This window comes from Mus caroli, unplaced genomic scaffold, assembly GCF_978045245.1.
Source record: "Mus caroli unplaced genomic scaffold, Mus_caroli_1 scaffold_17, whole genome shotgun sequence".
In the NCBI taxonomy this organism is placed as follows: Eukaryota; Metazoa; Chordata; class Mammalia; order Rodentia; family Muridae; genus Mus; species Mus caroli.
In genome coordinates, this window is record NW_028227272.1 from 12,868,309 (window position 1) to 12,894,050 (window position 25,742).

The 25,742-nt window shown below is 39.6% G+C and overlaps 1 protein-coding gene across 1 annotated transcript in view; it reads right to left on the reverse strand.

Moving 5' to 3' along the window:
- The window catches only part of Spidr (scaffold protein involved in DNA repair), a 222,678-nt gene that overhangs the window by 147,959 nt on the left and 48,977 nt on the right, over positions 1-25,742 (reverse strand). The gene's annotated exons all lie outside the window — the stretch shown is intronic.

A 25,742-nucleotide genomic window follows, 5' to 3' on the forward strand; every position in this document is an offset into this window, starting at 1 on the left:
GCAATGGGAAAAGATGACTTCTTTTTTTTATATGATTTTTTAAATTTTTTAATTAATTTACTTTTTTACATTCCATATTTTATTCCCCCCATCCACCCTCCAACTGTCCCACATCCCATACCTCCTCCCCACTCCCCTGTCTGCACATGGATGTCCCCAACCCCCAACCCACCTGACGGCTAAACTCCCTGGGGCCTCCAGTCTCTTGAAGGTTAGGTACATCATCTCTGAATGAACACAGACCCAGAAGTCTTCTACTGTATGTGTGTTGGGGGCCTCATATCAGCTGGTATATGCTGCCTATTTGGTGGTCCAGTGTTTGAGAGATCTCAGGGGACCAGATTAATTGAGACTGCAGGTCCTCCTATAGGATCGCCTTCTCCTCAGCTTCTTTAAGCCTTCCCTAAATCAACAACAGGGGTCAGCTGCTTCTGTCCATTGGTTGGGTGCAAATATTTGCATCTGACTCTTTCAGCTGCTTGTTGGGTCTTTCTGAGAACAGTCATGCTAGGTCCCCTTTTATGAGCGCTCCATAGCCTCAGGAATAGTGTCAGGCCTTGGGACCTCCCTATGAGCTGGATCCCACTTTGGGCCTGTCGCTGGACCTTCTTTTCCTCAGGCTCCTCTCCATTTCCAATCCCTGTAATTCTTTCAGGCAAAAACAATTATGGGTCAGAGTTGTGACTGTGGAAAAGCAACCCCATCCCTCTCTTGAAGTCCTGTCTCGCTGCTGGAGGTGAGCTCTATTAGTTCCCTCTCCCTACTGTCGGAAATTTCATCTAAGGTCTCTCCCTTTGAATCCTGAGAGTCCCTCACCTCCCAGGTCTGTGGTTCATCCCCCAACCTCCTATTTCCTGAGGTTGCCTGTTTCCATTCTTTCTGCTGGCCCTAAGGGCTTTAGTCCTTTTCCCTCACCCAATATCAGATCAGATTCCTCTCTCTCTCTTCCACTGCCCCTCTCTGTCCATTTTCCCACCAAGGTCCCTCCCTCCCTCCCCAATCACTTATGATTGCTTTCTTCTCTTTCCCAAGTGGGACTGAGGTATCCTCAGAAAATTGAAAATCAATGTACCTGAAGACCCAGCTATACCACTCTTGGGAATATACCCAAAAGATGCCCCACCATGTCACAGGGGCACCTGTTCCACTGTGTTCATAGTAGCCTTATTTGTGATAGCCAGAAGCTGGAAACAACCTAGATGTCCCACAACAGAAGAATGGATACAGAAAATGTGGTTCATTTACACAATGGAATACTACTCAGCTATTAAGAATGAGGACATCTTGACTTTTGCAGGCAAATGGATGGAACTAGAAAATATCATCCTGAGTGAGGTAACTCAGACATAAAACGACATGCATGGTATATACTCACTAATAAGTGGATATTAGCCAAAAATTTAAAAAGTACAGAATAACCAAAATACAGTCCACAGAACTCAAAAAGGTAAACAAGCGGAACTGCCGAAAAGATGACTTAACTTTGAAGTTTTAATAGGATCACCCCAACCCCTGCCTGTTGGTCAAGCTAGACAACTACAGCAACTGATAACTCGACCCTGCCCCTACTGCACTTGATTCCAGGGCAACAACTTCACTTACATTCCTGGAGTCCTGCTGCTGCCCAGGACAAAGAGAAGCCTGTAATCATTAGGGATCAACATTGCATCTCTCTACTTGCATCCCTGGAGGCCTGTCCCAACCCAGGTCAACAAGCAGCCTAATGTCATCAGGATCTACCAGCTCTGCCTGCATCCCTGGAAGCCTGCTACCACCAGGACAAACAGCTCTACCTGAAATCCTAAAGGCCTGCTTATATCAAGGACAACCAGCTCTGTGTGCAGCCCCAGAGGCCTATTCCCATCAGGGATGAACATGCCTTCCTGCCAACACCAGGGACAATCTATGGCTAAAGGCCAGTGGAAGAACACAAACAATGAAAACCAAGGCAATATGGCACCACCAAAACCCATCTATCCTACTATAGCAAGCCATGAATATACTAACACACCTGAATTGCAATAAAAATGACCTTAAATCTAATCTTATGAAGATGATAGAGGACTTTAATGAGGAAATGAATAAAGACTTTAAAGAAAAACAGGGCAATACAATCAAACAGGTGAAAGAAATTAATAAAACTGTTCAAGACGTAAAAATGGAAATAGAAGCAATAAATAAAACACAAACTGAGGCAATCCTAGAGATGAAAAACCTAGAAAAGAGAACAGCAACTACAGAGAGAGGCGTTACCAACAGAATACAAGAGATGGAAGAGAGAATCTCAGGTGTAGAAGATAACCATAGAAGAAATTGATACATAGTCAAAGAAAATGCTAAAGCTAAACATTTCTAATACAAAATACTCAGGAAATTTGGAACACTAGAAAAAGTCCAAACTTAACAAAGAAAAGACTCTCATTTCAAAGGCCTAGAAAATATTTTTAATAAAATCACAGAAGAAAATTTCCCTAACCTAAAGTAAGAGATGCCTATAACCATAAAAGGAGTATACAGACCACCAAATAGATGGACCAAAAAAGAAAATTGTCCTTCCACATAATAATCAAAATATTAAATGTATAGAACAAAGAAATAATATTAAAAGCTGCAAGGGAAAAAGGTCAAGTAACATATAAAGGCAAGCCTATCATAATTACACCTAACTTTTCAACCAAGACTTTAATAGCCAGAAGGGCCTGAACAGATAGATGTCTTACAGTCTCTAAGAAATAACAGGTGCCAGCTTGGAAGGCTATACCCAGCAAAACTTTGAAAGACAGAGAAAACATGATATTCCAATAAAAAAAATTAAACAATATTTTTCCATTACTCCAGTCCTATAGAGGATACTAGAAGGAAAATTCCAACACATGCAACAAATAATTCCACAACAAATCCAACACACAAACACAAAGTACGACCACCAACATCAAAATAACAGGAACTAACAGTCATTGTTCATTAATATCTCTCAACATGGTCTCAATTCCCTAATAAAAAAACACAGGCTAACCAAGTGGATGAGTAAGAGTGGATGAGCAAACAAGCTCCATCATTCTGTTGCACACAAAACACACCTCAGCAACAAAGATAGACATTATCTCAGAGGGAAGAGCTGGAAAAGAGTTTCCAAGCAACTGGGCTCAAGAAACAAGCTGGAATAGCCATTCCAATATTTAATTAAATGAAGTTTTAATCAAGAGATAACATTCACTTTAGTCACAAACTAAATATATTGTCTCTTTAAGTATAAAGCATTTTAATTCAGCAAAGAAGGGACTAAGATTAAATAAGAAAACTTGCCTTTTCTGGCACAACTCCAATATAACTTTTAGAAACCAGTTAGAAATCTTTAACAAAAATAGGAATTACTTAAAATGTAACTGCTTAAAATTTCTTAAACTATTTCTTCCCTGTCTTACTCAAATTGCTGAATTTATAAAATAAAATTACTATTTAAAAGGTAGATCAAGAGGATACAAATTAGAAAGGAAGAAGTCACGGGATCACTATGCACCGATGATATGATATTATACCTAAGTAGTCCCCAAAATTCTACCTGAAAACTCCTACAGCTGTTAAGTAACATCAGCAAACAAATCAGGAGCCTTCCTTTATACAAATGATAAACAGGCCAGGAAAGAAATCAGGGGGAAAAAAACCTTCACAATAGCTACAAATACTATAAAATATCTTTAAGTAACTCTACCCAAGCAAGTGAAAGACCTGGATTACAAGAATTTAAATCCCTGAAGAATGAAATCAAAGAAGTCCTCAGAAAATGAAAAGGTCTCTAAAGCTTGGTAGGATTAACATAGTGGAAATGGCCATCTTACCAAATCAATCCACAGATTTAGTGTAATCTCCATCAAAATTCGAACACAATTTTTTACAAACATCAAAAAAACCCAATTCTCAACCTCATATGGAAAAACAAAAAAATCCAGGATAGCCAAACAATCCTGAACAATAAAAGAACTTAAGGAGGAATCACTATTCATGACCTCAAACTGCACTACAGAGTAATAGTGATAAAACTACATGGTATTGGTACAGAGACAGACAGATTGATTAATGGAATAAAAGCGAAGACCCTGAAATAAACACACACACCTGGGGACACTTGAGTTTTGACAAAGCCGCCAAAAACATACAATAGAAAAAAAGGAAGCATTTTCAACAAATGATGGTGGTCTAACTGAATGTCTTAATGTAGAAGAATGCAAATTGATCTACCAGCACAAAACTCCAGTTCAAGTGTATCAAAGACCTCAACAAAAAAATTGAAATACTAAAGCTAATATAAAAGAAAATGTGAAATAGCCTTGAACTCAATGATATAGAAGACAATTTACTAAACAGAACATAAATGACTCAGGCCCTAAGATCAACAACAATAAATGGGGCCTCATGAAGCTGAAAAGCTTCTATAAGGCAAAGGACACTGTCAATAGAACAAAAGGGCGGTTTACAAATTGGGAAAAGATCTTTACTAACCCTACATCTGACAGAGGGCTAATATCCAAAATATATAAAGAACCCAAGAAGTTAAACTCCCAACAACCCAAATAATCTAATTTTAAAATGGGGTACAGAGCTAAATAGAGAATTCTCAATAGAGGAATCTTGAATGGCTGAGAAGCACCCAAAAAATGTTTAACATCCTTAGTCATCAGGGAAATGCAAATCACAATGACCCTGAGATTCCACCTTACATCAATCGGAATGGTTAAGAGCAAAGACTCAAGTGACAGCATATGCTGGCAAGAATGTGTAGAAAAAGGAACACTCCTCCATTGCTGGTAGGAGTGCAAGCCTATACAATCACTCTAGAAATAAATCTGGCGGTTCCTGAGAAAATTGGAAATGGTTCTATCTGAAGACCCAGTTATCCTGCTCCTGGGCATATACCCAAAAGATATTCCAATATACCACAAGGACACATGATCCACTATGCTCATTGAAGTTTTATTCATAATAGCCAGAAACTGGAAACAACACAGATGTCCCTCAAACAAAGAATGGATACAGAAAATGTGGTTCATTTACATAACAGAATACTACTCAGCTATTAAAACCAAGGACATCATGAATTTTATAGGCATTTTATAGGCATGTATCGAACTAGAAAATAACATCCAGAGTGAGGTAACCCAGACCCAAAAGGTCAAGCATGGTATGTCCTCGCAGATAAGTGGATATTAGCCAGAAAGTACAGTACAAAGACCCAAAGAAGTTAAACCAGAAGGAAGGCCCAAGGAAGGATGCTTGAATTTCAGAAGGAGAAATAAAATACTCAAAGGAGGCAGAGGGAATTGAGAGGGATGGGGGAGAGAATCAGGTATGGGGATAGTCAAGAAAGAAGGCCACAGAAACAGGAAAATGAATGAAAATCTACATCTGCCAGGGGTAGGGGATGGGGGAAATCTCTAGGCAGTCCCAGAGACCTGGGATGGGGGAGGCCCCCAGGAGTCAATGCAAGTAACCTTAGGCAAAATGCCTAACAGTGAGGACATAGAACTTGAAGAAGCCAACTCCCCCAAAGGAGGTATAAGAACACCAACCCAACCACAAAACTTTCCACCCAAAATTTGCCCTGTCTAAAAGAAATGTAGGGATGGAGCAGAGACTGAAGGAAAGGCCAACTGAAAGAACTTGCACAACTTGAAACCCACCTAATGGGCGAGCACCAAATCCCTGACATTATTAATGATACTCTATTATGCTTGCAGACAGTGGCTGAGCATAAATGTCTGCTGAAAGGCTGTACCCTGCAGCAGACTGAAACAGATGCAGATACCCACAGGCAAATATTGGACAAAGGTCATGGACCCCTATGGAAAAGATGGGGGAAGGATTGAAGGCCCTGAAGGGGAAGTGAACCCTACCAGAAGACCAACAGAGTCAACTAACCTGAACCCTTGGGTGCTCTCAGAGACTGAGCCACCAACCAAAGAATATACACAGGGTGGAACGAGGCTCCTGGCATATATGTAGCAGACATGCAACACAGGCTCTATGTCTGCCTTGTCTGGACTCAGTGGTAGAGGTGCTTAATCTGGCAGAGACTTGATGTGCCAGGGTAAGGAGATACCCAGAGGGGGCTCCACCTCTTAGAAGGGAGGTAGAGGGGGAATGTAAGGAGGGACTCTCTGAGGGAGGGAACAGGAGCAGGAGCAGTGTTTGGGATATAGATAAATTAAAAAAAATTTTTTTGTTTTTTGTTTTGGTTTGTTTGTTTGTTTGTTTGAGACAGAGTTTCTTTGCATAGCTCCGGCTGTCCTGGAACTTATGCGGTAGACCAGGCTGGCCTCAAACTCAGAAATCCACCTACCTCTGCCTCCCAAGTGCTGGGATTAAAGGCATGCGCCACCACACCCGGCTTAAAAAATAATTTTATGTTTTTTCTTATGAGACATCCCCACCAAGCCCCATGGGGATTGAACGTAGGATTCTACACCTCTTAGCTATATTCTGTACATTGTTTCTACTAAAAAAAAGTTCATAGCCCAGGTGTACTATGAACTATATAATTCTCCAGCCTAACCTCTGAGTAACTGAAATTTTAGGCCTACACCCTAGGAATGGCTGAGAATTTTTCTTTAGAATGAAGGTTTTCACTTCATCCTAAAATAAGATCTCTCAACCTCAGTTAGTTCTATTGCCAGTTGAAGTTAGGAAAATATGCACTGTGGAGTGTTTAGTAACAGTCCCTGCCAACACCTATCAGAGGAGAGTAGTGCATGTCCAATCAGTAATGACAATCAGAACATGCCCAGACATACATAGCCTACTGCTTCCTGGAACCAAAAGTACTGTCTGTCCTAGAAAGGGACACAGCTTGTGCCACAGACTCAAAAACAAATGTGAAGAGGATACAAAGTACACTGGAGTTATGTGTGGGTTCTTTTTTCTTCAATCCTTGTCCACCCCTCTTCTTCCCCCCTTTCAGCCTCCCAAAACTAGGAAGAGGAGAAAAAAGAATTAAGAGAAGAGAGAAAAGAAAATCCCCAAAAATATCAGGGGCAGGAAAGGGGATAATATCGTTAGACCATATCCTGCTGACTAGAGCATCAAGTTCATTGAGGCAAGTTTGATCTTTGCTTTCAGGATATCTAATTTATTCTCATCTCTTTGTCAGGGGCACTATAGCAACCAACATGAATCAAAGCAACCAATTACCTCTGTATTTGGCAACCAATTACAACTCCCTCTGTAGGATTGAATAGAATGCTGAGCTTTAACACCTGAGAGGAGGGAGAAAGCACATTCCAAGGAAAAAGAGCAGTGTGATCTGGGGGAACACAAGACAGGCAGGGAAACACACAGAGTAGCAGAGACTTGGCTATGTGAATGTTTTCAAGATGGGGAGTGGCTACAGCTTTGCTCTGAGGCAGCAGAGAACCATCAGCTTTTTAAGCAGGAGCTAACATCAGATGTTGATGTAGAAGGATCATCAAGCCAATATTTTGAATAATAGACTGTGACATGGAAGAGCACAGAACTTATGCCAACATACTGAAAAGGATACTCAGAGCAAGGCACAAGAGGATTGAGTACATTGGGAACAGAAGGTCTTAAGAGAAAACCAACAAAATGGTGCAAGTACATGGAGAACTCACAGTAGAAATGAGAGCTAAGCATGGAGTCAAAGAAGATGCCAGGCATCAACTGTGAGCATCAAGTGAATGAAGTTGCATTTATGCAGAAGGAAGACTCCAGAACTTAAGTGTGGAGGAGTAGTTGTTTTTTTTTTTTTTTTTTTTTTTGGTTTTTTGAGACAGGGTTTCTCTGTGTAGCCCTGGCTGTCCTGGAACTCACTCTGTAGACCAGGTTGGCCTCGAACTCAGAAATCCGCCTGCCTCTGCCTCCCGAGTGCTGGGATTAAAGGTATATGCCACCACGCCCGGCTGAAGGTTTAGTTCTTAACAATGAGTTTGACTATGATGTGTGGAATACTTAGAACTAGACTGACCCTCATATGACAGTTCCATGCCACTGGATTACTAGAGTGGCTTGGGTAGAAGACATACCTTTAAGAATTCATAGAATAGGAACAATGTGTAGAAAAGAGTTAGAGAAGACTGTCCATGGAAAGGACATACAATTGAGAAGAGCCAAGCTAACAACTTAAGCATAATAAAAACATTTAAGCTGTGACAGGGAAGACAGGAAAAAAAATGGTTTTGATCTGACAAAAGAGAGATTGCATGGGTATACAAAACCCCGTAGTGTAAGGGGTGGTTCTGTCCCTAAGGTCTTGTTCCACAATTGTTTGTTGACTTGTCAATAAAGACTGGGGGCCAATTGCTGGATGGTGGCACAGGTGGGACCTTTAGGTCCTAAGAGGAAAAGGAGATGCAGGGAAAGAGGGAGGGGCTTTTCTGCCACGCTTTGCAACAAGTAGAAAGCAGCAGTCATTTAAGGTCTTGGGGCAGCTAGGGCCTGTAGCCTCACCTATAGGTGGGGGCCAAAGATGTGTGTGTGTGGGGAGGTACTAGCTGATGTAAGCCTCTAAGTTTAAGGCAGAGGTAGAGATGAAGATAATAAATTTATAAGGGCACCCGGGCAGGAAGTATCTAGGACCAACAATTGTGCCTAGGAGAAAGTTCTAAAGGTAACAGTGCAGTGTGTGTGTCTTTTATCCTGTATTCTATGGTCTAGGGGCTAGTAACTTGACCCTTCCAGGAGCAAAGATAGGTAGGAAAGAAGTGGCTGTTCTGATCCCAGAGCTAAGCTGGAAGGTACAAGAGGTAGCTGGGAAGGGGCAGAACAAAGCAGCTCCTGGGAAGGCCTTGCATTTAAACCTATACACAATACAGGAGAACTGATGACAATGTGCTCTGAAGAATAATTTGGAGATGAAGTTAAAAAAAAGAGAGAGAGAAAAAAGAAAAGCAAATCTGCTAATCCTCTTAGGAAGCTCATATCTATTTCATTTGCTTTCAATGATTAAAAAAAGATTCCACAAAAAGGCATTCTTGAGCATTGCACAATGAGTGTGATAATTTTAAAGACAATCGTACAATCCACATGAATTTCCTCAGCAAAGAACTTAACAGTAACTATTAGCAGTAGATGAGTAGTGTTTTAGAATTTCTAGGCATCAATCCGTAATTAGCTAACTTATGTTTTAGGCTGTCAATTGTTAAATGAAAAGTAAATTATAAATTAGAATACAATGAATGCCTGCTATCCACACACTATCATGATTGCGTAATTAATACAAAAAAAATCCTCCAACTCTAATTTTGTTTTGTTCACAGTAAATTTGAAAATTGAAGAGGAGGAAATAAACTAAAATCACACAACACCTTGTGAACAATTTCAAATACAATCTGTAGAGAGAAGAAACAAGAACAGGGAAGAAAGATCACTATATGTTAACAGTCTAGAGATTCTTCCCACACATAACTGGTGTTTGACTCTGATAAAGTCCCAGCCTTGACCTGCTGCAAGTGACCACCATAAAGCAAAGTATTTACCTATGCTTTGTTTCTTAATCTTCAAACTAGAAAGACAATAATACAATATTAAATACTTAGGAAATGTTAGCCATATTTATTAGCCCCAGTGGAAGATTATATATTTTATATTTATTTTCATACAGTTTTTTCTCAATTTTAGCAGAGATTTCATACAATAAAGAACAATGAAAAATTTAGTAAGTAATGTCTTCAGTGACAATCAAAATGACATTGCCTTAGTCAACCAAAGAAATCATGTACTCATCTCATACTATTAAGAAAACCAAAGCACAATGAAGAACTGTGGGAAAACAGCGGGGTCCTCTTACATCCACGTCATCTGAAGAAGACAAAAGATCTCTCTATGCATGAACACAATAAAATACAAGAAACTCTCCCAGGCAGCAGCTGTTTTATCCAGAGCTCATCTTTTAGAAATGTTTTCTCAGTGCACTTACATGAAAATTTTATTTCTATTTTTTATATATATGAATATCAATACACTCTGTATATGTATCACATGTTTATTATCCACTCATCAGTTTGGGGAGATTTAGGTTGTTTCTATTTCCTAGCTATAATAGAGAAGCAATGAACATGGCTGAGCAGAATGTAGATAGTCTTTTGACCATATGGGAAGGTGTAACGTGTGTGGGTCATATTGTAGATATGTTTTTTTGAGGGGTTTCTTTTTTTTTTTAAGAGGAGCTAGAGAAAGTACCCAAGGAGTTAAAGGGGTCTGCAACCCTATAGGTAGAAAAACAATATGAACTAACCAGTACCCCAGAGCTCGAGTCTCTAGCTGCATATGTATCAGAAGATGGCCTAGTTGGCCATCATTGGGAAGAGAGGCCCCTTGGTCTTGCAAACTTTATATGCCTCAGTACGGGGTAACGCCAGGGCCAAGAAGTGGGAGGGGGTGGGTAGGGGAGTGGGGGAGAAGGTCTGGGGGACTTTTGGGATAGCATTTGAAATGTAAATGAAGACAATACCTAATTAAAAAAATAAATTAAAAAATATTTTTAAAAAATTCTCCACACTAATTTTCAGAGTCGCTGCATGAAGGTTCCTTTGCCCACATTCTCATAAACATTTGTTATTGGTTGTTTTCTTGACTACAGCCATTGGGATTTGGGAGGGAGAAAATATCAAAGACATATCTATATATCTATATGTCTTGAAGAGTAGTCCATGCATGCTGGTTTCTATAAAGGATGACACTGAAAATTTTATTTTAATTAATATAAAACTAATTACACAATACATTGTGAGTCTGTTCTTCCTACTCTTGCCCCACCTCCTCCCACATTTACCCCCATTCTCCTACCCTCTTCCAATTTGTTTGCTTTTTTTTTTTTTTTTTTTTTATAATCTGCCTATGCTGATTATGCTGCCCATATACTCAAGGGCAGTCACAAGAACCATGGTCAGTCTATCATGACCTAGTATAGGAGCCCCACCCCTATACCCCTATAAATACCTATTCTCCCTCTCCCAAAGCCATCAACTTTTCAGTGTTTCCTCAGAGGTAGGGACTCAGGAGCCCCTTTCACCTCCATGCTTGAATGTTGACTGACTTGGTGTTCTGCCGGCCTTGTTTAGGCAAACCACTTGATGTGAATTTATGAATGTTATGGCCCTTTCAAGACAGCCTGTTTTAAGAAGGGGGAACACGCCGGGCGTGGTGGCGCACGCCTTTAATCCCAGCACTCGGGAGGCAGAGGCAGGCGGATTTCTGAGTTCGAGGCCAGCCTGGGCTACAGAGTGAGTTCCAGGACAGCCACGACTACACAGAGAAACCCTGTCTCGAAAAACCAAAAAAAGAAAAAAAAAGAAGGGGGAACACTGTTTTGCTCTGGTGCTCTCTGACCTCTGGCCTTTTTGCTCTATATGAGTATTTGCATGTGTGTGTGTGCGTGTGTTTGTGTGTGTGTGTGTGAATGGTGCTGTTTGTGGCCTAGGCTTGCCACAAAATAATCTATATTATCAGATCCTGCGAAAAAACCTATACTCAACAAAACTGGAATACCTGGATGAAATGGAAACTTTCTAGACAGATACCAAGTACCACTGGCGAGTATGTGGAGAAAGAGGAACACTCCTCCATTGCTGGCGGGATTACAAGCTGGTAAAACCACTCTGGAAATCAGTTTGGTGGTTCCTCAGAAAACTGAACATAGTACTAATGGAGGATCCAGCAATATCACTCCTGGGCATATACCCAGAAGATGGTCTACCCTATAATAAGGACACATGCTCCACAATGTTCAGAGCAGCCTTATTTATAATAGCCAGAAGCTGGAAAGAATCCAGATGTCCCTCAACAGAGGAATGGATACAGAAAATGTGGTACATTTACACAATTGAGTACTATTCAGCTATTAAAAACAATGAATTCATGTAATTCTCTGGCAAATGGATGGATCTGGAGGATATCATCCTGAGTGAGGTAACCCAATCACAAAAGAACACACAAGGTATGCACTCCCTGATAAGTGGATATTAACCCAGAAGCTCGAAATACTCAAGATACAATTTGCAAAACATGAAACTCAAAAAGAAGGAAGACCATAGTATGGATACTTCGATCCTTATTAGAAGGGGGAACAAAATACCTACAGAAGGGATTACAGAGACAAAGTTCAGAGCTGAGACAGAAGGAATGACCATCCAGAGACTGACCCACTTGGGGATCCATCCCATAAACAACCACCAAATGCAGGCACTACTGTGGATGCCAACAAGAGCTTGCTGACAGTAGCCTGATATAGCTGTCTCTTGAGAGGCTCTGCAAGTGCCTGACAAATACAGAAGTGGATACTCACAGCCATCCATTGGACTGAGCACAGGGTTCTCAATGAAGGAGCTAGAGAAAGTACTCAAGGAGCTGAAGGGGTTTGCAGTTCCATAGGAAGAGCCACAATATAAACTAACCAGTACCCTAAAAGCTCCCAGGGACCAAGCCACCAATCAAAGAAAAACACATGGTGGAACTCATGGCTCTAGCTGCATATGTAGCACAGGATGGTCTAGGCGGTCATCATTGGGAGGTGAGGCCCTTGGACTTGTGAAGGTTCTATGCCCCAGTATAGGGTAATGCCAGGGCCAGGAAGCAGGAGTGGGTGGGTTGGGGAGCAGGGGGAGGAGGGAGAGGATCGGGGGTTTTTGGAGGGGACACCAGGAAAAGGCATAACATTTGAAATGTAAATAAAGAAAATATCTGATAAAAATAAATAAATAGAAATATTAACTAAAATTCAACCTCTTAAGTCAGAAGTATGAATAAATTTTAAATTTTAGTTCAGTATTTGGTCTGACTTGGTAAGTGTCCTCCAAAACCATAGTTGTTAAAGTCTTGATACACAGACTGTGGTAGAATGATGAAATGGGTTACAAAGGCAGTTCTGGGTCATAGAAGTTGGCCCTCAGCAGGATTCTGCTTCATGATTCTCCTGGAAGGAGTACGTTTATTCCCCCATAACAGGAAAAAGCTGAAGACAGACTGATTCTGTCAAGTCCGGCATGCTGAATGGTTGAGTAAAAAGAGGTCAGTTGCCATCACATGAGTGACCTACAAACAGCTGTACCACTGAAACGTCTTGATTCAAATTAATTTTTTTAAACCTCATATACAATATAGTATCACATGCTCTGAAGGAGGAAGGAAAGATTAGAATCTCAGGGGCGTCTCATGACACACACTCCCAACAGACACCTGGCTAACTGCTTTGAACAAAGTCTCCTGTAGTTTGCCACAGTCACTCTTCAAAATGGTGGCAAGGTCACACCAGGGAAAAATCATAACACTATGGGATCAAAAGAGCTTTGTTTCTTTTTCTCTGCCTCTGGTTCCTGACTATCATGAAATAGGAGACTTGCTCTACCACATACTCCCCACTTAACCACTGGGGCAAAAGCACCAGGGCCAATGGACTGACTACAGGCTGAGCTTACTAACACTGTGATCCAAATACACCTTTTCTCTTTATAAAGTAGTTATGTCAAGTATCTGTTGGAATAGCAGAAAACTGACTAACACAGTATCCACTAGCACAACATACATTTAGTATAACCCCAAGCAGAGTGAAAATAAAACCTAGGCATAAGACTGATTGTTCACTGGCACTGTCATATTAAAAATTAGTCCATACTCCTTGCACTGGTTTTCTAACACAACATAACAAATGGCCACAACTTAAAACAGCACATGTTCACTATCACAGGTTATATTTGGGTATTATATCAGCAAACAGAAAGCTCTACAGAGTACCCAAAGTTAGAATCAAAATGCTAACTGGGGCCGGGCGTGGTGGCGCACACCTTTAATCCCAGCAGTCGGGAGGCAGAGGCAGGCAGATTTCTGAGTTCAAGGCCAGCCTGGTCAACAGAGTGAATTCCAGGACAGCCTGAGCTACACAGAGAAACCCTGTCTCAAAACACCAAAACAAACAAAAAATAAATAAATAAATAAATACTAGCTGGGCTCCCTTGTTTTCTGGAGTTCAAGGCCCCTTCCTCCCTCCCTTCCCAACAACTTTATGTGATACTACACAAAGACAAATTAACAACACTAAAGCCCCTAAAGAGGCATAAATAGAAACTCTAAAACTATATATGCAGGGCAAAATCTGTATAGTTTGGAAACATAAAAACAAGATTTTTAGGCTATCCTTACTTTAAGGTAAACAATTTAATTGCTTGTGAGTATAGTGTTTCTTTGAAAAGTTACAACAGACAACTAAAGATATATTCAAAGTAAACAATCTTTTAACAGTACTGGTATATATTGTGTAATTTTAACTTCTAGAGGATTCTCAGGCTTATCTATTTTATGTTCTCTTAAAATCCTTTCCAATTGCTTTTCTTACTATCACTAATCAATTTGTTTTAAGAATTTCTCGGGGGGAGGGTATGGGGGACTTTTGGGATAGCATTGGAAATGTAAATGAGGAAAATACCTAATAAAAAATATTTAAAAAAAAAAAAAAGAATTTCTCTCCTGGAAAAAAAGATGGCTTAGTAAAAACCATCAGCAAACTTAGAGTAATGATTAAATTATAAGGTACAGCTCAACTTTCACTAAAAGAAAAAACAAAAACAAAACAAAAACCAAACAGTAACAAATATCTGATCAGCAGAGCTGACAACAGCACTTTGAAAAGCAGGTACTTGCCAAGACTAATTTCTCCTAGCTTGTGCCCTGAGCACACTGATATCTGAAGACCACCCCTTTCTGGTTTAGTGTATTAACTTAGAATTCTAAAAGATGGATATTAAGCCAGAATTTCAACATAATCAAATGTATTAAACAATCATGTTTTGGGACTGTCATTAAAATTAAAAGTCTTCTTGATTTGCAAATCAGTAACAGTATGCTGACTTCTTTCCTACAGAAAAATCACTGGCTCCATCTGGCCAAGGATACAGTGAAAGGCTCTGCTATACCTGCAAAACGAAAACCAACTACCAAGGCTACTGACAACTTTGAAACCCTGAAACTGCAAATCCTCTGAATGCCTGTCACCGCCACACTGTGAGAAAAGGAGGCTAATTACTAATATGTGTGTCCAATTCTCCTCATTGTCAGGTAAAACTTCATTTGCATCATAAAATAATTTAATGCACTCTGAGTGGAAGTTACACACACAAAATCTCCACTTTTCAAATAAATATTAGCAATTTAATCTATAAATTTAATCTACAATTTTTCATACAAATATGATTATTTTTTAAAAAATACATATTTTTTCAGGTAAGGGAAGGTGCAGTTTATCGTTTTATAAAGAAAGAAAACAAGGCATGTGGCAGGTGGGCAAACATGGTGACTTTTTTACACAAACATGGTTCTTCTACCTGAAGTGTTACCCTGACAACTCCGGGTCAATACAAGCCTGAGGAATGGGGTGTGGCTGTGGGCCTGGGATTAGTTCAAGTGCCTTTCATTTAGCATTCCTTTCTCCAACGTGAACATTCTGGGTAAACGTTGCGGCTGAGCACCTAGGCAGGGCACTGGGATTCAGCTGTCGGGAGGGCTTCCCATACTTGCTGTAGGAGCATATATTATAAGGCTTTCTTAACCCACTGAGATGGTCACTAGCACATATTATTACCATTTCATTAATACATTTATTTGTATTACAACTATTTTTCAGACGGTGAGCTCCTGGACAGTCTGAGTTGTATTTTATGTGTCTGCTTAATATATTTCTACCCTGGAGAAATCTACTGGGAAAATATATAATGAATAATCTTCAACATATCACTTACTGAAAACTCCTCATCTAATTTATTTAAACAGTGGCAAGGACAAATCTTTTTTTGACAACATAGCTTTTCCTCAGGTTTTAGGAGACCTGGGGCAACTTCTGAAGAACAGTGAGGAGCTACACTTGCAATCATTTCTGAGGCTGACAGAGAAATTGAAGCGGTTCCTTCTGCCTCAGGAGACGAGCCATGAGGCTTCTTCCTTCCTACATGTCACATACAGTGACCATAATCAAATGATACAATGAAGCCATTGCTTAATCTCTAAATTATCCTCTTATGTCCTTTTTACAACTGCTAGTCAGAATACCAACTGCCTATCATGACACAGTAACTGAGAAACATGAAGCTAAAAGCTATGTTGGGGACAATTCACTTGTGACTTCCTGATAGACTTTCTCAATCCAAATCATGATGAAATAGCCAGTTAGTGTTGCAATGCACTTACTGCCTTAGGTAAAAAACACACAGCACTCAACACAGAAGTGGCTGGAAAGAACGCACAGCAGGAAGTTGTTTGTCACAAAAACAGTTTCTAAGTTTCTAAGCAGTTTCTAAGATGAAGAAGTGAAGAGGGAGAATCAGTTTCAAGCACTTAAGAAAATACTGAAGAAACTAATGTCTCAAATATAGCTAAAATATTCAATAAGTTCAGATTATCGTTAATTATAAATATAAAACCTCAACAGTGCACTTTGGTTAGGTAAAGACAGACCACAGTCGAATCACATCGACGTAAACCTCATTCTATTAAGAAGAAGCTACCTAGCTGCAGCTCTATTTCTTATACAAATATTTTTTGGGAAAATGATAATGATACCAACTAAAAGAGACAGAGGGGCAGGATACTCTCGATGACTTGCTCCTACCACTAAGAATCTTAATCATGTTTAATTTACAATGTCCTGAAACAAACATCCTGTTCAGCTATAAACCCAGCACCAAACTCTCTTGCCTAAGTCTCCAATCTCTATATGATATGTGGCTAGTTCACTGAAACTTTATTTCCATGTGCCTAGGAACTGTACACTAGTCAAAACAAAACAACAACAACAAACAAAAACAAAACAAAAACCCTACCTGTCATTTCTTTGGGATACAGCTATCATCCTTTCATTATAAGATTTCAAAATCTAATAGAAAGCTATTTCTAGCCCTTCCTCTGTAGATACTCCATAACCTGTATCATTTGAAAAGACTTGCTGAATACCATGTATCTCCTAGATGTGATATCACACTGGAACCCAGACCGTTTAAAGTCTTCGTGTGTTACGTGCTATGAAAGTACAGGGGATTAGTGGGGGAAAGACAACAGAGGTGATCATTAAGGTACTTCCCTTTTTATATACCCATGTTCCTACTAAGACTGTGAGATGCACAGCCACCCATACTACCTATACTCTCCTTTCTTTAATTAATTACTTATTTTATTTATTTACATTCTAAATATTGCCCCCTCTCCATCTGCCCTACCCTTCACCTCTGAGAATGTGCCCTCCCCAGGTATCCCCCCACCCTGGGGGACCAAGTCTTTATAGGATTAGGCACAGCCTCTCCCACTGAGACAGGACTAGGTAGTCCTATGTGCCAGAAGCCTCTGACCAGCCCATATATGCTCTTTGGTTGGTGGCCCAATCTCTGGGAGCTCCCACAGTTCGAGATTAGTTGACAACACTGTTGGTCCTCCTCTGAGGTTTCTATCCCCTTCAATTCCTTCAATTCTTAACTCTTCCATAGAGGTCCCCGACCTCTATCCAATGCTTGGCTGTGAGTACCTGCATCTGTCTCGGTTAGCTGCTGGGTAAAGCCTTTCAGAGGACTGATATGCTAGGCTCCTGTCTGCAAGCACAACATAGCATCAGTAACAGTGTCAGGCATTGGTGCCCCACCATGGGATGGATCCCAGGTTGGCTATGTCAATGGTGGCCCATTCCTTCAGCCTCTGCTCCATTTTTGTCTCTATATTTCTTTTAGGAAAAATTTGGGGTCAAAAGTTTTATAGGTGACTTGGGGGTTCTGTCTGGCTACTACTGGATGTGTTCTCCAGGTTCCATATCCCAACAGTTGGGCATTTTGGCTAAGGTCAACCACATTGAGTCCTGGGAGCCTGCCCCATCTCAGGTCTCTGGGACTTTCTAGAGATCCTCCCCAACCCTGCCTCCCATCGCTACATATTTCCATTTATTCTCCTGGGCCTCTGAGGCTCTCTTCTGCCTCTCCGCCACAACTGATCCTGCCCACTTCCCTTCCCCTCTCCTACCCAGGCCTCTTTCTTCCTATGTCTCCCATGACTATTCTGTTCCTTCTTCTAAGCATCCTCACTCAGAGCCTTCCTTCTGATTTAACTTCTTTGGGTCTATGGGTTACATCATGGATATTCTGAACTCTTTGATTAATATCCACTTATAACTGAGTACATGGCATTTTGGGTCTGGATTACCTCACTCAGGATGATTATTTTCTAGTTCGATCCATTTGCCTGCAAGATTCATGTCCTTGTTTTTAATAGCTGAATAGTATTCCATTGTGTAAATAAACCACATTTCTGAATCCATTCTTTGGTTGAGGGACATCTGGGTTGTTTCCAGTTTCTGGACATTATGAATAAGCCTATTGTGAATATAGGGAGTTATGTATTCTTGTGCTGTAGTGGGTATTTGCCCAGCAACAGGATAACTGGGTCTTCAGGTAGAACTATTTCAAATTATCTGAAAAACTGTCAGATTGATTTCCAGAGTGGTTGTACCAGTTTGCAATTCCACCAGCAATGGGAGAGTGTTCCTCTTTCTCTACATCCTTGCCAACATGTGCTGTCACTTGAGTTTTTTATCTTAACCATTCCAATTGGTGTCAGATGGAAGCTCAGAGTCGTTTTGATTTCCTAAAGATGTTGAACATTTCTTTGAGTGCTTCTCAACCACTCTATATTCCTCTGTTGAGGATTGTTTAGCTCTGTACCTAATGTTTTAACTGGGTTGTTTGGTTTTTAGAGTCTAATTTCTTGAGTTCTTTATATATTTTGGATATTAGCCCTCAGTCACATACAGGGTTAGTGAAGATCTTTTCCCAATCTATAGGCTACTCTTTTGTCCCATTGACAGTATCCTTTGGCATACAAAAGATTTTCAGTTTATAAGGTACAATTTATTAATTGTTGATCTTAGACCATGAGCTATTGGTGTTCTGTTCAGGAAAGTTGCTTGTACTAATGTGTTCAAGGCTATTTCTCACTTTCTTTTCTATTACTTTCAGTGTATCCAGTTTTATGTTGAGGTCTTTGATCCACTTGGACTTGAGCTTTGGACAGAGTGATAAATATTGACCAATTTGCATTCTTCCACATGCAGATTGCCAGTTAGACTAGCACCATTTGTTAAAGATGCTTTCTTTCTCCCACTATGTGGTTTTGGCTTTTTGGGGAAAGACCAAGTGCCCATAGGTGTGTGGATTTATTTTTATCTTCTATTCCATTAATCAACCTACCTGTCTCTGTACCGATACACAAAGACAAATTAACAACACTAAAGCCCCTAAAGAGGCATAAATAGAAACTCTAAAACTATATATGCACGGCAAAATCTGTATAGTTTGGAAACATACAAACAAGATTTGTATGTTTTTGACCCTAAGTACAGCTTAGGGTCAGGGATGATGATTTCTTATTTTTCAGAATTGCTAAAGCTGAGAATTGCTCTTTGAAGGTCTGTAAAAAATTGTGTTGGAATATTGATGGGAATTGGATTGAATCTGTAGAGTGCTTTTAGTAAGGCGGTCATTTTGACAATGTTAATCCTATGGATCCATGAGCACCAAAGATCTTTCCATCTTCTGAGGTTTTCTTTGAGTTCTTTCTTTAGGGTCTTGAAGTTCTTGTCATACAAATCTTCCACTTGCTTGGTAAGAGTTACCCCAAGATATTTTATATAACTTGTAGCTATTGTGAAGGGTGTTGTTTCCTGAATTTCTTTCTCAGCCTATTTATCATTTGTATAAAGAAATGCTACTGGTTTTTTGTTTGTTTGTTTGTTTGTTTGTTTGAGTTAATTTTATATCCAGCCAATTTGCTGAAAGTGGTTATCAGCTGTAAGAGTTATCTGGTAGAATTTTGGGAGTTGTTTATGCATACTATCATATCATCAGCAAATAATAATAACTTGACTTCTTCCTTTCCTATTTGTATACCCTTGATCTCTTTTTTGTTTTCTTATAGCTCTAACTAGAACTTCAAGTACTATATTGGATAGGGAGAAAGTAGGGAGCCTTGTCTTGACTCAGATTTTAATGGGATTGCTTCAAGTTTCTCTCCATATAATTTGATGTCAGTTATTGGCTTGCTCTATATTGCTTTGATTATGTTTAGATATGTACCTTGAGTTCCTCATCTCTCCAAGATTTTTAACATGAAGGGCTATTGGGTGTCACTGAAGGCTTTTTCAGCACCTAATGAGATGATCGTTTGATTTTTTTTCTATGAGTTTGTATATATATTGATGGATTTTCATATATTGAACCATCTGTGCATCTTGGCATTAAGCCTACTTGCTCATGGTGAATTATGCTTTTGATGTGATCTTGGACTGGGTGTGTGAGAATTTCCTTGAGTATTTTGTGTAGGTGTTCGTAAGTGAAACCGATCTGAAGCTCTCTTTCTTGGTTGGGTCTTAGCATGGTTTATATATCATGTTGAGTGTGGCCTCATAAAATGGAATACATAGTGTTTCTTCTGACTCTATTTTGAGGAATAATTTGAGGAGTATTGGTATTACCTCTTCTTTGAAAGTCTGGTAGAACTCTGCACTAAAGCAATTTGGACCTGGGCTTTTGTTAGTTGGGAAGTTTTTTTTTTAATGACTACTTCTAGTGCCTTGGGGGTTAGGAGACAGTTTAGACGGTATGTCTGATCTTGATTTAACTTTGTCATGTAGTATTTGTCTATAAAATCATCCATTTCAGCTAGATTTTCCAGCTTTGCCAACTATAGGCTTTTGAAATAAGACCTGATAATTTTTTTAAATTTCCTTAGGTCCTGTTGTTATGTCTCCCTTTTCACTTCTGATTTTGTTAATTTGGATACTGTCTCTTTACCTTTTAGTTACTTTGGGTAAGGGTTCATCTGTCTTGTTGATTTTTTGAAAGAACCAGCTCTTGATTTTGTTGATTCTTTGAATTGTTCTCTTTGTTTCTAATTGGTTGATTTTAGCCCTGAGTTTGACTGCATCCTGCCTTCTACTGCTCTTGGGTGTGTCTGTTTCTTTTTGTTCTACAGCTCTCAAATGTGCTGTGAAGTTGTTAATATGAGATCTCTCCAGTTTCTTTATGAAGGCACTTGGTGCTATAAATTTCCTCTTAACCCTGTTTTCAGTGTATCCCATATGTTTGGGTATGTTATGCCTTAATTTTCATTGAATTCTAGAAAGTTTTAAATTTTTTTCTTTGTTTCTTCCATGACCAACTTATCATTGCGTAGAGAGTTGTTCAGTTTCCAACATATGGACTTTCTGTTTCTGTTGTTGAAATTCAGCCTTAGTCCATGTTGATCTGATAGAATGAAAGGGTAATTTCAATCTTCTTGTATACGATGAGGTCTGTTTCATGTTTAATTATATGGTAGTTTTGGAGAAGGTTCTATGAGATGCTGAGAATAGATTCTTTTGTTTGGGAGTAAAAGGTTCTATAGGTATCTGTTAAATCCATTTAATTCATACTTTTTGTTAGTTTCACTACGTCTCTGTTTAGTTTCTGTTTCAATGACTGGTCTATTCATGAGAGTGGTATGTTGAAGTCTCCCACTATCATTGTGTGGGGCTCAATGTGTGTTATGAGCTTTCGTGAAGTTTCTTTTATGAATGTGGGTGCATTTGAATTTGAGGCATATATATGTTCAGAATTGAGACTTCATCTTGGTGGATTTTTCCTTTGATGAGTATGAAGTATCCTTCCCAATCTCTTTTGATTACTTTTGATTGAAAGTCTATTTTATTAGATATTAGAATGACTACTCCAGCTTGTTTCTTGGGATTGTTGCCTTGGAAAAACCTTTTTTGAGACCTTTACTCTGAGATTCTAATCTATCTTTTTTTCTGAGGTGTGTTTCTTGTATGCCGCAGAATGATGGATCCTATTTACATTCCCAGTCTTTTAGCCTGTATAGTTTTATTGGTGAACTAAATCCATTGATGTTGAGAAATATCAATGAGCAATAACTATTCGTTACTGTTATTTTGTCATTGATGTGGGTGTGATTCTCTTCTTTTGGGTTTGTTGTGAGATAAATTTCTTATGTTTTCTTGGATGTTACCCTCCTTGTGTTGTTTCCTTCTAGTATCCTCTGGAGGGCTAGATTAGTAGAAAGATATTGTTTAAACTTGGTTTTGTCATGGAATATCTTGGTTTTTCCTTCTATGGTGATTGAGAGTCTTACTGGATATAGTAGTCTGGGCTGATATCTGTAGTCTTCTAAGAGTCTTCAAGACATCTGTCCAAAATCTTCTAGCTGTTAGAGTTAGATTAGCTGTGCTTAGAAGTCAGGTATAATTCTGATAGGTCTGCCTTTATATGTTGCTTACCTTTTTCCCTTGCAGCTTTTAATATTCTTTCTTTGTTCTGTACATTTAGTGCTTTGATTATTATGTGGCAGAATATTTTCTTTTCTAATCCAACCTATTTAGTGTTCTTGTGCACTTATAGATATCTCTTTCTTTAGGTTAGGGAAATTTTCATCTATGATTTTGTTGAAGATATTTTCTGGCCCTTTTAACTGGGAATCTTCATCCTCTTCTATTCCTTCTGTCCCAAATTTCTTGAATGTTTTGGACTTTTTACACTTGGCATTTTCTTTGACCAACATACTAATTTTTTCTATGGTTATCTTTTATGTCTCAGATTCTCTCTTCCATCTCTTGCATTCTGTTGGTGGTGTTTATGTCTGTAGTTACTGTTCTCTTTCCTAGGTTTTCCATTTCCAGGGATGACTCCATTTGTACTTTCTTTTTTGTTTCTATTTCCATTTTTAGGTCTTGTACTATTCTTTCATTACATTCACCTGTTTGATTATGTTTTCCTGTAGTTCTTTAAAAAAATTGTCTATATTCTCTATAAAGGCCTCTATCATCACCTTCATGAGAAAGAATTTAGGTCCGAATCTTGCCCTTCAGGTGTGTCAGAATATCCAGGGCTTGCAGTAGTAGGAAATCTGGGTTCTTATGGTGCCATATTGCATTGGCTTCTGTTGATTATGCTCTGATGCTTGTCTTTCACCATCTGGTTTTCTCTGGTGTTAGCTGGCCTGTGTTTCATGAATTAAAGCAGGTCTCCCAGGAGGCAGGCAGAACGGTGTGTCCTAGGTTAGAGCAGGCCTTCTGGGAGGCATGCAGAGCTGTGTCTCTGTTTAGAGCAGGTCTATTGTGACCCTGGTTGGAACAGACTTTCTTTGTCACTGGTTAGAGCAGTCCTCCTTGAGAGTCAGGCGGGCTTGTGGAGTAGGGAAGCTTGCATGTAAATCCTCTGAGAGTGCAGGTGGACAGAAGGCGCAGCCTATACTTTTCAACAGTTGTTTATAAGCTCTGTATTAATTTTTCTACAGCTGGGACTAATTCATACAAACTTAAAGGCTTAAAGAAAAGTAGGATGCCGGGCATGGTGGCACACGCCTTTAATCCCAGCACTTGAGAAGCAGAGGCAGGCGGATTTCTGAGTTCAAGGCCAGCCTGGTCTACAGAGTGAGTTCCAGGACAGCCAAGCCTATACAGAGAAACCATGTCTCGAAAAACCAAAAGAAAACAAAAAAAATAAAAAAAGAAATGTAGTTAGGAATGAGATTCAGTGGTTCCTCTGCTCAGCATTCCACAAAACTCATATCAAACTATTCATTGGGCTTAGCTCTCCTTCACAGACTCTAGAGAACGATCCAAATTCCAAGGCCAGCTTTGGCATAATAGGACATAAGTCCCATTAATTTACTGGCTAATTGCTAGGTCTTCTCTATGCTCTGAAACGGTCATATATGGTGGGGCCTCCTTCATCCTCGCACCATCTACAGAATATCAACCCCAGTTTTATTTTCAATCTCTCATTTCCTGACTACTAGACACACACCTAAAGGCTCTCGGGATTAGGTCACATCCACTGTAGATGAAAACCAAATGTGAGATATAACAAAATATAATTACAGTAGTAAACTACACTGAACTCAAGACAACAAATCTTTCTACACATAGTAGAAAATGGGTATGTTATAGTCACGTAGAATTCACTACCACAGTTAGGCAAAACACACACACACACACACACACACACACAAATGACCTTTAATTTCACTACTCAGGAGGCAGAGGCAGCCAGATCTCTGTGACTTTGAAAGATCCTGACAGAATGTAAAAGGTCACAGAAGCCCTGAAATTGGCAAAATAGATTTCATTGTTAGCAGAAGTAGCTTCACTGATCTAGAAAAATAGAGGTGCACAATGCTCTGGCCACTCCTTGAACCCATGTGTCTGACAATGTTTTGACCGTTCCTTGACCCATGTGTGTGCCCACTGATGAAGCCCATTGCCAGGTGTTTGTGATATTGGTTGCTAAGATAGAGTCAGAAAATCTCCCCAGCAACCTCAGCTGGACCAATCCAGAGTTGCTACACCTGCACCAGACTCTTTCCTTGTACCCCTCCCATACCCATTTCTTGAGAACAGACATTGTTTAGATCTGGAAATCCCCTACTCCCCCCTTCTTCTTTCCCCTCTGAGGGCCTATAAAAACTAAGACCTCTTTCCCCTCGAGGTCGACTCCTCTACCCCTGCGTGGGATATGAGTTATCCCCAAAGCTCTGGCTTTCCCTGAATAAAGCCTCATGTGGTTTGCATCAAGTTCTTGGGGGTCCGCTATTGTCCTGAGGCCTGAGCGAGGGGCTCCTCTCAGAGTCTTTCAACTTCAAGGCCAGACTGGTCTACATAGTGAGTTCAGCGACATCCATGGCTATATAAAGAGAGCTTGTCTCAAAAAATCAAAAAAGTAAAAACAAAACAAAACAATATCCAAAAAAAAAGAGGAGGGGAAGAAAAGAAGTGATATAACCACAAAAATTATAGGTAATTCTCACATCTATGCCTTTATTTCTTTTAGTTTTAATCCATTTGTCTTTGCAAATGTGCCAAAGACATTTATACTGAGACATATTTATATATTAATTTCACATGACAAAATAAAAAATTAATAACTTTCGTTATCTAGGATCTCTACCATACTATCTAGTAGAGAGTACTCCAGGATTTCAGCCATCAAGTGGGCATTTTATTTGTAATTTATTGTTTTCTTTTTGTATCAAATGGAACTGAAATTCCTTCACTGATGATAAATATTAATAATTCAATCTTCCTCTTCATTCTTAGGTAGTCCTCATTTCTAAAACAAGATCATCAGAAACAACTGGTCCCCTGATGTGACCTCTTGCTGTTTTCTTTCTTTATGTCTTTATGCCTACTTGCACCATCCCATACATTCCTAGAGAAAGAAAGTTCCCAATACTAAGTTCCATGTTCTCTCCAGGTAGAGCTATAACATGCCTTATCTCAGGACTCAGTTAGTAGTATTCTCTCGCCCAGGGCTCAAACTGAACACCTCAAACACACCAAATAATCTCATGCCAGTATCACATTCTCAGAATCAGGGATCCTTTACTTCCTGACCCAACCTGAAGTCTCTGCTCAAACAGACACATTCTGCCCAAAAACTCCACAAAGACTCTGCTCACTGACCTCATCCACAATCTCTTCTTGTTCTGACAAGTCTACCTAACTTGTTCTGGCATCTACTGTTCTTAACACATGCATTTTACCTCTCCCTCTTTACCATGTAAGATGTGTACCTCTGTGACTCCCTCTCCCTCTCTCTCTCCCTAACAATATCCCATAGCATCTTAAGGTGTAAACATGGGAAGCTAAACAACTTCTTTTGCCTACTGTCCTAATTTGTGTTGTATTGCTGTGATACAACTCAATAATCAAATCTGGATGT